Source organism: Protopterus annectens, chromosome 2.part1 (assembly GCF_019279795.1).
Source record: "Protopterus annectens isolate FY-2018-M chromosome 2.part1, PAN1.0, whole genome shotgun sequence".
Taxonomy (NCBI): domain Eukaryota; kingdom Metazoa; phylum Chordata; order Ceratodontiformes; family Protopteridae; genus Protopterus; species Protopterus annectens.
In genome coordinates, this window is record NC_056729.1 from 1,409,823,491 (window position 1) to 1,409,836,426 (window position 12,936).

A 12,936-nucleotide genomic window follows, 5' to 3' on the forward strand; every position below is an offset into this window, starting at 1 on the left:
TTTATCAGGTTAGCAGTTGCTCTTTTAGCCTCTCTGCTGCTAGGACCACTCTGCAGGACCACGAGGAGCTTGGCTGAGTAGTAACAAGCGCAAAAACCGCACCAAAGCGGGTTTTATACAGGGGACTTGAAAGAGCTAGAAATTGGCCCAAAACGGCCAATAGACTACCAGATTCTTGTGCTGGGAACACTCCTCCAAGGATAGATAGGCTGCTCTAAGCTCCCCACTGTCACTGGTGAACAAAGAAGCCTCCCTTTATCCAAGAAAGGAAGTGGGCAACACAGGAACTTTCCAAAAGTCCAGAATACAGCAAAGCCTGTATTTGGACTACTCTAGTTCAGGAAAGGCGAGAAACAAGGATAATTTTTTTTTTTTCTTTTTTGCAACAAACAGCAGGAAAATGCAATAAATATGTAACACAGGCTAGACACTTGAGTGTGTAGCCTCAACAGGTAAATGCAACAAACAGGACAAACTTTAAAAGTGCAGGTGCAAAAACAACTTTAAACAGTTTAAAACAGTTCAAGAAGCAGAAATACTTGCAGTTTAGGTAGATCGGACAGTCGCCCAGGTAGTAGCAGGAAAAAAAAAAACACTTTTATCAGGTTAGCAGTCGCTCTTTTGGCCTCTCTGCTGCTAGCACCACTCTGCAGGACCACGAGGAGCTTTTAACTGCAGACAAATCAGTTACTTGTGCAGATTTGTTAATAGCAATAAAATACACTCGAAGACTAAAAAGCAGACAATAAAAGTGCTATATATTAATTGTTAGAAACAATAATCTGTATAAATAATCGAAAAAAAAGCAGGATACTTATATATCTCAGCTAACTGTTGCGGTCAACAACTCTCATCCACTCTGCTCGGTGCATATAGACAGAAACTCTATCAAAGTTAGGGTTTAAATACCAGAACAACTTTCGTTTTTTTTTTTACAGGAACACAAAAGAACCAGCTCCCACTCAGCAGACAATTTTCAAAAACTAGCCAAGTTAAAGAAAGGCTTCACCTAAAAACAATAGCCTGCAGACAGTAAGCACTACAGAAAACAAATGAAAGTTTTTAAACAGCTAAAGATTTGTAAAGATACAGAATGCTTTTAACTGCAGACAAATCAGTTACTTGTGCAGATTTGTTAATAGCAATAAAATACACTCGAAGACTAAAAAGCAGACAATAAAAGTGCTATATATTAATTGTTAGAAACAATAATCTGTATAAATAATCGAAAAAAAAGCAGGATACTTATATATCTCAGCTAACTGTTGCGGTCAACAACTCTCATCCACTCTGCTCGGTGCATATAGACAGAAACCCTATCAAAGTTAGGGTTTAAATACCAGAAGAACAACTTTTTTTTTTTTTTTTTACAAGAACACAAAAGAACCAGCCCCCACTCAGCAGACAGTTAACACAATCTAGCCAAGTTAAAGAAAGGCTTCACCTAAAAACAATAGCCTGCAGACAGTAAGCACTACAGAAAACAAATGAAAGTTTTTAAACAGCTAAAGATTTGTAAAGATACAGAATGCTTTTAACTGCAGACAAATCAGTTACTTGTGCAGATTTGTTAATAGCAATAAAATACACTCGAAGACTAAAAAGCAGACAATAAAAGTGCTATATATTAATTGTTAGAAACAATAATCTGTATAAATAATCGAAAAAAATCATCCCACCAAGGCCTGGAGAAGGAGATAAGGTCAAGAAGGACCAGCCTCGCAAGCACACCCCTGACCGCTCGTCGGAGGCTGGCCCCCAGCCGAAGGTTAAGCCTGTTTCCAAGCCTGTTACACCTCAGCTCAGGTCCCCAAGGTTCTCCCCTGAGCTTGAGGTTCTAGTTAGCTGGTCGCCCCCTAGGCCTTCTCCCCACCGGCTCTCTCGGCCCACTTCGGCATCGTCCTCCTGCTCTACCCGGAGTCTGTTTGAAGCAGAGATGGACAAGATGATGCAGAGATTTATCCACACTCAAATCCAGATGGGGGTCTTGCCAGGGCCTTCTCCCACTGGAGCGGGCACCTTTCAGCCAGTATTTAGACCTATCACTCCTTGTCTGATCTGATCTGCAGTTTCGGAGCTGTTGGATCTGAGAACGGTCAGAGTCAAGGGGTCAGCGCCAATGGTACCTTGTACCTCGACACCGGCCAGTGCCTTGAGTGTGCCAGAGCTGACTAGATCGGATCCGAGCTCTCAGAGCCGTCGCCTTGGGGTCAGATCCAAGGGAGTGCTCTCTGGTCCGAGCTTGTCGGAGAGAAGCATTCCCCTCGGCGTCACAGCTCCTAGAGGCTCAGGTCCAACTCCCCAGTCAGATCAGGGGGGAGCGGCTTCTGCTAGTTCAGCCCAGGAGGTCCGTTCCCCCTCGGCATTCAGCGTGGTGGAGAGGGGACTCGCAGGGTCAAGGCCTCTGACTGTTTTGTCTTTGGAGTCTGTCCAGACCCCCCTGGCCTTGAGTGCAGGCCCGACCTCACAGGGACAGCCTGTAGCCATAATGCCCCAGGATGTTCCGGCCTTGGAACAACCCACTTGCGAGACCTCACCAGACAGTCCCCCTGAGGAGCCCCTCACCCCCATAAGGATATGTGTAAAAGGAGGCACTTGGACTCTCCCCCAGAGTCCCTCTCAGAAGACACGGACCTGGATGAAGGGGAAGGTTCCTCAAGATCACCTCCCGAGGATGTCTCCTTTGGAGACATCATGGAGATCCTCCGCCAAAAAGGGGGATGGTCTGCCCCAAATGCCAAAAAGGGGGGTGGTCTGCCACAAACCCAACCTCTGATGAGTCCGTGTTTCTGGAGACATTCGGCTCGTGCCCATCTGTTTTTTGAGTGTCCTTTCCTGCTGATCCAGTCATGGATTTGATAACATCTAGGGCATGGAAGGAGATGGACACTGTAGAGCCAATACCCAAGCATCCGGAAAAGGTCTTAAGCCCTCCTGCAGACAAATTACACTGACACAAGAGGTTCCCTGTAGAAGCTATGCTGGTGGCCCAGAAGAGTTCCACGGTCCATCCGCCTGACCAAGAATCGAGAATGTTGGATCATTTTGGGAAGCTAGTCTATGCTTCAGCGACCTTCTGCATGAGGGCTCTGAACTACATGGTGCACGTTATTTGACTCGAGAGAGATCTGGTCAAGGAAGTCATGGAGTTGATCCCAGGGTCCATGTCGGCAGAGGACAGGAAGACATTCGATGCACGAATGGCCCCCCTATAATCTGTAGCCAACACATCTTTGCATTTGCACTCCCATGCCATGGAGGGAGCCGTATGGACGGCGGGGTCAGGCGTTGCCGTCCAGTACCACACCTGGCTCCGCTTATGGCAGTTCTCTGAGCCCTTCAAGGTGTCTTTTACCAATGCCCCTTATGATGGTTCTTCCCTTTTTGGGAAGACAGTCAGAGAGACTTTGGTCCAGAGCGAGAAGGACGGGAAGACACTGTCTGCTGTCAGAGTCTGCTTCTCACCAGCTCAAAGGTCCTTTTCCAGGAACCAGCGAGGCCAGAAGAAGATGTGGTTCCGCAAGTCTCAGGCATTTGCCAGGATGCTCAGGACTCACCTTCCCCCAGAGGCAGAGGGGGATATGATAGATGCCACCCTAGAGGCAGAGGGGGTCTTAGGAATTTCGGGTTCCGAGAACCTTTCTCGGATAAACCCGGACAGCAGTCGTGAGGGGTTGCCCGGCTGTCCATCTCTGGAGGTAGTCAGGGGTCGTCTGTCACTTCACCCACTAGCATGGGAGTCCATCAGTACAGATCAGTGGGTGCTGTGAGTCATATCCAGAGGATATTTCACCCCCTTCAAGGATCTTCCCCCATCCAACAAAGCCCTCCCAGACATTCCACCCACACAGCGGGAGGAAGCAGCAGTGCAGGTAGACTCACTGCTGAGAAAACGAGTCATCCAATCGGTCCCCCCAGCCCAGTCCAGATCTGTGGTTTATTCCAGGTTCTTTTTAGTGCCAAAAAAGACGAGGGACCTCAGACCAATATTGGATCTGTCCCAGCTGAACCTGTCATTAACCAAGACATGGTCACAATTCAATCTTTTCTGTCTTATCTGCAGGAGAAAGACTGGATGTGCTCGATTGACCTCCAGAATGCATACTATCACATCAAGATGGACAGGCAGTCCTGGAGGTTCCTTCGCTTCCAGCTGGGAGCTAATCATTACCAATTTTGAGCCCTCCCCTTCGGTCTCACCACAGCCCCCCAGGTGTTTACCAAGGTAATGGCAGTAGTAGCGGCTCACCTGAGGCTTCAGGGCATTCAGGTCTTTCCGTACCTGAGCGATTGGCTCTTTACCGCCCCCTCAGAGCATTTACTATGTCAGGTCAGGGACTCCTTCCTTCAATTAGCCAACAAGTTGGTGATTATAATCAATATGAACAAATCTGCTCTTCACCTGGTTCAGATTCCAGATTTCATTGGGGCACGGCTGGACACAATACAATCAAAGGTATTCCTTACATCAGACAGGATATGCAGCTTGAGGTTACACATCTTACACATTCTTCAGACCCATTTACCAACAGTCGAAGCAGTCTTAAGAGCTTTAGGTTCTATGGCGGTCACGATAGATCTTCTCCCCATGGCATGCCTTCATATGAGGGTACTGCAGTGGACACTAGCAGTTCAGTGTTCACTGTTAGACCTCCCTTTGTCTTTTCCAGTGAGAATTTCAAAAATGTGCAGGGACTCCCTTTGGTGGTGGATTCAGTCCCCGGATCTCCTCAAGGGACGTCCTTTTCAACCTCCTTTACCCCAAACCATGGTGACCACAGATGCCTCCCTACTTGGGATGGGGACATTGCTTGGGAAGGACAGTCCAAGGCATGTGGTCCCCTTCCAAGACCTATCTGCACATCAGTGTTCTAGAGATGAGAGTGGTTCTTCTTGTGTTGCAGGCCCTCCATGCTCATCTTCCTCTGGGAACGATTGCAATTCATAAGGACAACATGTCAGTGGTTTGGTATATCAACAAACAGGGGGGAGCCAGATCTTATCCCTTATGTCGAGAGGCCATCAGAGTGTGGGAATGGGTGATCTCTACCGGCTGTTTTCTGGTGGCATTACACATCTCGGGAAGGTCCAACATTTTAGTGGACAGGCTCAGCAGATCTATCCTGATGCCTTATGAGTGGTCTCTGAAGCCTTCAGTAGTGGAACAGATCTTCCTAGAGTGGAATCGTTCTTGCTGCGATCTCTTCGCATCTCCTTCCAACACGAAATGCAGCGAGTTTTTCACTCTGAACCCCCCCCCCTCAGCTGGAGGAAGCCCCCAGAGACGCTCGGATTCATGCTTAGCCTCCTGGGATTCTTTATGCATATCCTCCTCTTCACCTCATGACGAAGTTTCTACAGAAAGCCCAAAGGCTGGGGAGCACTGTGATCCTCATCGCCCCATTGTGGCCTCGACAGGTTTGGTTTCTCTTACTCAGGTCTCATCTAGTTGTTCCACCATGGATCTTGTATCTGGTCCCGGATCTGTTTTCACATCCCTCGGGAATTCCTCATCCAGATCTGGACAGTCTGAAGCTCACTGCTTGGCTGCTCCGGTTCCCATGATTCTTAGGACTCCTGGACTGTCATCTCCTGTTAAATCCATTCTGGTGGCGGCTCGTAAATCATCCACCAGAAAAGTTTATCTCAGTAAATGGAAACGTTTTTCTATTTGGGCCATTCAGAGGTCTTTGGACCCTTTCACTGCACCACCTTTGGTGGTTTTAGATTTTCTAGCTAGCATTTTTCATCAAGGCGCTAGTTCCTCAATGGTGAAAGTCCAACTAGCCACCATTTCTAATTTTCATGTTGGGGTAGACATGTCTTCATTGGCTTCTTCTAAACTTTGTAAAACCTTTCTCAAAGGTGCCTTTCTTCTCAGACCCTCCGGTTAAGGACCCCATTCCTCCGTGGGACCTCACTTTGTTGTTGCAGGCACTGGTTTCTCCTCCCTTTGAGCCTGCGGCATCTGTGGATCTGCAATTTTTGACCTGGAAAACTGCCTTCTTGGTTGCCATTACATCCGCTAGAAGGGTGTTGGAGCTTCAAGCTCTTTCTATCAAAGTCCCTTACATGATCTTTCACAAAGATAGAGTGTCGCTGTGCACTAACCTATCCTTCCTTCCCAAGGTAGCCTTGGAGGCCAATATTAATCAGATTATTATTATTAATATTTACCAGTATTTTGTCCAAACTACCAGAACAAAGAGGAATGCAAATTACATTTACTGGATGTACACAGGCAGTTGAGGTTTTATCTGCACAGGACTAAACCTTTCCGCAAGTCTGATCAGCTTTTTGTGTCCTATGTGAAGCCCTTCTTAGGTAAACCTGTCTCAAAAGTGACTATTGCTCACTGGATTTCACAATGCATTGGCCAGGCTTATTCAGACAGAGGTTTGTCTCTTCCAGGAAGAGTGAAGGCTCATTCAACCCGATCTATGGCTACGTCAGCAGCTTTTTGGTCTAGGGTCTCTTTGGATGAGATTTGTTCAGTTGCTTCTTGGGCCTCATCTCACACCTTTATTTCTCATTATAAACTGGATTTGGTCTCTAGGAGTAGAGCATCCTTTGGTACTGCAGTGCTCTGGAATATCCTTCCATGAGGGGCTCCCAAGAGTTAGGTAGCTGGGGACTCTGTCCCACAGATTGAAGAGCAAATGAAGTAAACTACTTCAGATAAAGAATTTATATACTCACCATAACATTCTATATGAGTAGTTCTACTTCATTTGTCTTCAACCGTTCCCCCCCTCCTTCCCCCTAACCTTATCCTTTGGGATATGACACGTCCTTTGTACAGGACAGTTATTGCTGGAATCGTTGGTTCTTTCAGGGCTAAAGTTCATTTGTAATGTTTGTGTTGGAGGATAATGTGTTATTTGGTTGGGTATCTGTTACCTGTTAGGCAACAAACTCGATCTGAAGGAAGAAGGGAGACAGAGACATTATGGGTAAGGGGAGGAGCATGGAGCTCGGAGCCATAGCTGAAAAATGCGGCCGTGTCGGATCCAATATGGATCCGAGGACCCACAGGTTGAAGACAAATGAAGAAGAACTACTCAGATGGAATGTTACGGTGAGAACATAACTTCTTTTTCTGCATTATGGAAGAAAGAATTGTTTGTGGAAGGGGTTATGTCTAGTGAGTTTTTGTAAAGAGTAGTTACAATGCTTGCTCTTTTTGTCTGTCTAGTCAAAGTATATTGTAGTTGGGAAGGACTGTTCATCAGATGTTTTTAGCCATGTTTCTGTTATAATAAATATATCTGGGAAGTATTATGCTATCATGGAGTTTGTTATTGAGGCTGTGCATGCTTGCATTAAAGAAGAGTATACTAGAATGTCTATTTGAGGTTCTACTAGGAATAATGAGATAATATATTGGAGAATGGTTAATGTGGGTAGGTACTAGGTTGCAATGTATATCTTCACAGAGAGATGATATGTTAGGGGACAGAATGATTTTTGTGTGACCACTGTAGTTTTGAGTTTTTGTTTAATTTGGTTTGTGGAGAAAGAAAATGGTATAGAGAGGGACTTTCACGAAGATGATAATGGATTTTTGAGTTGGTCGGTATCTATAGGAAAAAGCAGTATGAAGGGTAGTATTAATTAATAAGTGGGATATGTTAAATATGTAGATGTACTTTGAGTTTGAATTGCAAAAGTATTTGTAGGAGTTGATGGATTACTATGTCGTTTTACTGAGTTAATGCAGATAGTAGGGTTTATAAGAAAAGAAGAATCATATTTGGTATTGTTATGGTAGTTCATACAATATCGAGCGTGTTGGTAGCTTTTTATGATGAACTATAGACTTGCGGGTCAGGGAGTTTCATAGTGTTTTAGGTACTTCCTATTCTTAAAACTTAACTGTAGATAAAAGATAAAAGATTAGGATATGTAGTACTACTTAGCTACTTTATAGGTTCATAGGTGTATACTAGGCTAACAACCACTAGGGCCTTTATAAGTCTAGCCATGTGACCCAAATGTGTCCCACAAGTTTTATGTTTTAGACGTTTATTTAGGGGGTGCTTGTTGATTATGACATGATTATGACTGACTGCCTCTGTCCATCAGAAACATGGGCACCAGACCAGGAGTGAATTTTCGATTTCCCATCCAGTCGTTCAAGTTATGCTTAGATAGGGTCAGGGAGGATTTGAAAGAATATTGTAGAGCTATCCAGTTTAGACTCATATGTATGTATATATATATATATATATATATATATATATATATATATATATATATATATATATATATAAACACAAGCAGAAAGCTATAATTCAATGTGGAAAAGGATAATGATGAAGCAGAGGAGAAACTCAAGTAGTAAGGAGAGAGTGGGATTTTGGATTCACATCCTTAAGGAGAATAACAACAGCCGTACAGAATATTATATTCATAAAGTAGCAGAAAGTATTCTAAGAACTAAGCCAACATGAGAACGAAGAAAGGAGATTTTGCCAATAGTGATGACTGCGATTAGGGTACAGAGAATACACATGAGGGGGCTGGAATTTACTGGAAAAACTGGCAGAGGAACCAAGGTACTGGGAGCAAATAACTAGAGAGGGGAAAAGTAATAGAATGGGATGAGGCCAAGAAGATATTTCGACTGCATGCTAGAGACTGCCTTTCTTATCAGGGATTGATGTCAAAAGTACAGGCAAAGAGAAAGGGATAGGGGAATGCTGAATGAAAGACCTATTCCTGTAAAGTTTTTAGGTGAATCTAGAAAAGAAGATGCTGTTAAAAAAGAGATGATTAGCAGGGCGTATAAGATATTGCTTGATAACTATAGGAATCAATCAGAGGAAAATAAAAAAAATTGGAAAGAGAGATTGGATAAGTAGTTGACAAGGGAGCAATGGGAAGACATATATGTGGCTCCCAAATATGCAGCAAAGTCTAGAAGATTTAGGATTTTTGCTTGGAATTGTTGGCATAGATATTTTTATACACCAATCAGACTCTGAAAGAATTTTCCTTAGGTAGATGACAAATGTTGCGGATGTGACTGGGAAGAAGCAGGTAATTTGGAACATATGTTTTTGTAATATAAGGAGCTGTCAAGACTTAAAAAATTCACGACAGGGTACTCTTTCAGAAATATTGGGTGAGCAAATGAGTTTAACTAAGGAAATTATTTTTTGAGGTGGGATACAGGATCTGAATTGCCTAGACATAGTAAGGCCTTGTTACATTTAATTTTGGTGGCTGCCAAAAAAGCAATTACTAGAAAATAGAAATAAAAGTCTAAACTAACTGTATTTGAAGTATTGAATATTGTAACAGAGATACAAGAACTGGAAGTAGGATCTTTAGAAAAGGGTAGGAGCAAATTACATACAGAAAATGGGAAATTGTGGGAACAGTACGTGCAGAATAATGTTTTGGAGGAAGACTGGGGTTTAAGGGAAGGCAGGAACTGAGCAATGTATGTACTGTTGGATTGATAATAATTATACACAAGGAAGTATGTGGTATATAATGTTTGTAACTGGGATCATGTTAATATGGTTTGTGCCCTTTTATATAAATGTATGTTTGTCTATGTCTTAAGTGATAATTCAGTAAAGGAGTTAAAAAGTAGGGTTACGGGGTTACTCTGTTTCACATTGATGGGGAGCCTCTTCTAGAGAATGGGAATTCTGAGATATATATCTGTCTCTCCAACATGTCCTGTTTATTTTGCAAGCAAAATTTGGTCTTTAGATCTAGTAGATATGATGCAGTTTGTTTTGTGGATGTGCAAAAGGTTCATTATAGTGGGATCCAGGAATGCCTTGTAAGCCAGGCATAAATTGCCTCTTAATGGTCTGTAGGGGAGATACCGTAGAGAGATAGGGCTTTCAGGCAATCCACATATGACACTGTGTTTAAGCCCTGTATTCCTTTTGTAAGGAACCTTTGTGGACGTTCCAGTTGATGCATGTGTCTGGGCAGGTACATACTGAAGAAGAAATCATACTCAGTAATGGGTCTGATGAGGGCTGAGTATAGTGGTACAATGACTTCCTTAAATCTAGATGAGGTGCCCTTACTTATAAGTCGAGCAACATAGAAAGATTTCCTTACTGCCTTGGACACATGATGGTCGAAGGCCAGGTTACTATCTACATGTGTTCCCAGGTCCCCGAATAGTGGGTTAGCTCTTAGGGGTGTTTTAATGATGATGTAATTTCCTAGGGTGGCCAACTTCCCAAAAGATACTTTAATGCATTTCTTGGCATTGAGTTTTATGCCATGGCTTTGGCACCAGTCATTTGTCCATGTTAGACCCTCTAGTAAGATGATTAAATCTAGAAGTAGTCATAAAATCTCCCCAAGATGGAAGCATCTGTAAACTTTGTCAGCAAGAAATCTTTGACATTGGCCTTGACTTACAAAAACTAGATGCCAAAAAGGAGCAGACTCAGCATGGATCCCTGAAGGACTCCACTAGTGACCTGTCTCTTTTTGGAGGCTCACCAATCCCAACTTACTTTAAAATGGCATTTGCAAATAAAGTACTCCTGGAAGAAAGATTTGTAGCTAAAAATAATCTAATATACAGCAGTATTTATACTCACTGTAATTCATTGTTTGATTAGAATCAACTGCTTTTCATAATTCGTATTTTCCATACATAGTGTAGATACCTTAGCTACATTAGTCATCAGATAGCTCTGCAGCAACCCATTTAATGAATTGATTACTTGCATGTATGGTTTGCACATAATCCTAGTTTAATTTCTGTAATATAAAAACCAGTGCAATATGATGTGGCATAAGAGGTAAAAAAAATTTACTCAGGCCAAAACACCCTTAACTGAAAAAAAGAATGCATGAAGCTAAAAGCTGCTGTGATTTTTGTACTTGAAATATTGTTTACCTGTTGTTTTGACTTTATTGTCCCTATGCTGCATACATTTGATGTATAAGTATGATTAAAATGTATGTCAGCACTGGTGTAATATATTCTGCTTTGTAGAATTACTGCTGTTTGTAGATTGGGGATGTATTGCCTGCATAGAAAGATAATGCACTAATTGCAAGATGCATTTAAAAAAGATTCTCAGAGGATGAGACAGTCAATATTTCATCCTGGCAGCTACAAATGTCCACCTATTAGTATCTTACCTCTTGCGACATTTTGCTTGAAGGTGTCATATTTAAGCATCGGGAAGTGTATTTCAGGGCTTGAAATTATCTTTTTGTGTGGTGCTTGTGAACACTTTGACAGCTTACCTTAATTTCTTGTTTTCTCTCTGTGCACTTTCTGTGAAAGGGACTCAGAATTCTGACGGGGTTTTGTGTATGACTTTTTACTTTGAATTTTGAGGGGCTGTTTGGGGAAGTGTAAGTGTGTGAGATACTTGTGAGCACTTATCAGGCAACTTACCTTATGACAGACTCTTCCTAGCAGTGTTCATCGGCAATGAAGCTTCTTCATCAGCTACAGCATGGATTCTTACACAGGTCCTGCTGTTTCTCCGAATACTATACCTGAAAAGAAAAAAAAAAACAACATAATAGGAGCCCTTGCCTACACTGCTGCCTCAGCCACTGGTGAGTGACTATTCAATGGCCATTTGTTATTCCTCAGAAAACTCCCTGGTTTCTCTGGGTTCCTCTGGTAGTCCCTCCTACCACCATGGACCAAGGGTTAGACATATTCTTTATGGCTGCTCCAGTGTCCAATTTGGGCATGGGAGAATTATCTTCTTACAGTCAGGGAATTTCTCTTGGAACTGTTCTCAGAGGGGGCAGTGGAGAAAAACCTGTACCTGGGGATGAAGTGCCACCTCTCAGTTGGCCTCCTTCTAGGGATGTCCCTAGAAATGCTCATCCAAATGCAATTTGGCTGCTGATAAAGGTGGTTTTCATACCTTAGCTAGGAGTTTATTGCAGGTTTTCCATCGTGAAGAGCAGAATCCATACTAGAAGACTAACTAGGTCAGCATATTTCTGAGAAAAATATGTTAGAGGATTCTGACATAGACAGAGACACAGGGCCTTTTATTTGCCTGATTCTCAAGCCCAAGACTCTGATTCAGTGGAAAATTTGTCCTCCCATCTCCATAAGAAGAGCTTTCCTTTTCGAAGACTAGTTCCGGGATGAAGGATGTATTTTTGTGGGAACAAGTGGATGTTTCCCCTAAACTGAGGAGATATAATTTGCTGCAAATGGACGTACCTCATGCTACACCCATTCCTCCTGTTATGCCAGCCTTGGAAGATGCATTAAATACTGCCTGCAGAAACCCTGACCCTCTGCCTTCAGTCCACAAAAAAGGCAGAACACTTTTTAATACAAGCACTTTCCCTGCAGACAAGAATGTAAGATATTAGATAGAGTTCATAAAAGAATCTCCTTCTTCCACTTTATTCTGTCAAGTGTTGAAAGCTTGTGGAATTGTTTTGCTGGACTTCCTTTTGAAGGTAAGTCCTTTCTCAATCCTACTATTTCTAACGTGTCATAGATGTCTTAACATACACTGAAGAGGGTGCGTGCTTGTGCAGAAAACGTCAAGGGCCATTACTGCTGCTACTGTTTTGAGAAGATATGTCTGGGTACGCGCTCAGTTTTCTGATGAGGTAAAGTCTGAGATTTTAAACTCAATTTTAGACAATGAAGTTTTGTTTGGCCACACTGCTAGTCAGGTTCTCAAACAATTTGATGAAAGAGGGACATTAATACAGTTGATTACTTTGTCTTCTAGAAAAAACAGAGGGTTACAGAGATTTATTGTGCAGTGCTTGAAAAATCTTAGTAAATTAACACTAAGATTTTTCAAGCACTGCACAATAAATCTCTGTAACCCTCTGTTTTTTCTAGAAGACAAAGTAATCAACTTTTTCCATTTTCTGGCAAACAGAGAACAAAAAAGAGGTGGAAGGAAGGGAACAATAAAAACAGGGATCCTTTCATAAAAAGGGACA

General features: G+C 42.7%; 1 protein-coding gene across 3 annotated transcripts in view; it reads left to right on the forward strand.

Moving 5' to 3' along the window:
* LOC122794469 (DNA polymerase nu-like) overlaps window positions 1-12,936 on the forward strand; it is a 1,147,210-nt gene that overhangs the window by 231,114 nt on the left and 903,160 nt on the right. The gene's annotated exons all lie outside the window — the stretch shown is intronic.